The sequence below is a fragment of the Austrofundulus limnaeus genome, unplaced genomic scaffold (genome assembly GCF_001266775.1).
Source record: "Austrofundulus limnaeus strain Quisiro unplaced genomic scaffold, Austrofundulus_limnaeus-1.0 Scaffold207, whole genome shotgun sequence".
NCBI classification, from domain to species: domain Eukaryota; kingdom Metazoa; phylum Chordata; class Actinopteri; order Cyprinodontiformes; family Rivulidae; genus Austrofundulus; species Austrofundulus limnaeus.
The window spans coordinates 120647-122311 of record NW_013952609.1 but is presented as its reverse complement, the minus strand read 5'-3'; positions in this window follow the sequence as shown (position 1 = coordinate 122311).

Genomic DNA, 1665 nt, shown 5'->3' with positions numbered 1-1665 from the left:
TTTATATATCTGCTATATTTAGTTTTTAGCTAGTCTTTTGCTACTTTTTTAATTTTAGCTTCCATTCTTCTATAGTCACCCTTCAGCCATTTGCAAAAATACTTTTAACTTTTAGCTCATTTTTGCCATTTTTAGCTTTGAGCCACTAGCCTGTTGCTACTTGCTAATTTCAGCTAAGCTATAGCTTTTTGATACTTGTTGTTTCTAGCTGACCTTTTGTTATTTTTAGCTGGTGATTTGCTTCTTAACAACTCAGTAGTCGTTCAACAGTCAGCATCCACACTGCATGTTCACAGAAAATGTATTTTCTCTGTTTTCTCTGCTTTATTTTCATTGTTTTATGTGTGAAAAATCAAACGGGTGTAATTTGGCAGGGAAAGCAAATGTATGCTTACTTTCACATTTGTGCACTGAAGCAAAGCCGGATAGGGTGGACGCATGTGCAAGAGCACAGCACATGCACGCCAGCAGAGAATCTGTGCGTGCGTTTGTGTTTGTGTACGCAAGCGAAAAGAAGAGGGGAGAACAAATACAGCTGGAATAAAAGAAAGAGGGCTATTTTTAGCCTCAGTGTGAGGAGCCAAACAACATCATACATCCACAGGGACCTGCAGGCCTGGTGTTCCCCACCTGCAGCGAACCCCCCCACCAAAAAAAAAAAAAAGAAGCAAGGAACATCATCTCTGTGATGTCCTCCCTGTAGTCTCCCCTCTAAAAGACAGAAGCACAGACACACACACATTCCCACAAACTGCCTGCTGCTTCCATCCCTCTGATTCAGTCCGTCTGCGTTATCAGCCATCTGACTCATTGTGCCTCAGTCTGTCCAGCTCTTGGCCGTCTTTCTATTTTCATCCTGTCCTGACATGAAAATGCCATGACCTTGTGTCTTGTGTTGAACCACTGGAGGTATTTGCGTGTTGTTAAACTTGTTGGTGTGAAAGCCTAATCCCACMCTGCTCCACCCTCTCTGCCTGGATGAAATTGGTGTACTTTGCATTTTGGATATTCAAGTAAGCTGGAGAGGATAGAAAAAAACTCAAAAATATTAAATTTTATGTGTCTTACCTCTCAATGAACTGTCATCCTGTTTCATGTTTTACGATGTCGTCTCAAAACTTGTAGCACAATTTTTTAAAAATAAAACCCTCAGGGAGTATTTGAACAGCACATAATGCTGCTCACTCACTGAAAAGCATCTTGAAACAATCAGTTGGTATAAAAAGTTGAAAAGCTTACGCATTTGATAGTGAGAAAACTTTCTCGCTGTTCCAAATGTTGAATTCAATAAAAAAACTTCTAAAAGTAAAACTATTTTAATGGATTGATTCAGTTTACATATGTTGAATGCAGGGGTGGAGCCAGTGGGGTGGCCGGGGGGGTATTTGTTACCCCTGGCCCCTGATTAGCCACTTTATATGCCACCTCCAAATGACTAAGTCAGGTGGGGTTTGCATGTGGCATTTCAAAGAAGGGTATTTAATGAGAAACCTTTTTGTGCTAACTGGGGTAGCTTTCAGAAAGTCATGCAGATTGCTCATGGGTACCACCACACCAAATTTAAACTCAGTATTTCTAAAATAAAAAAAGCTCAATTTGAAATTACACTGTAAAAATGAAATGTTGGATTTACTTAACCATGTTATGTGACCTGGTTCCACTTAA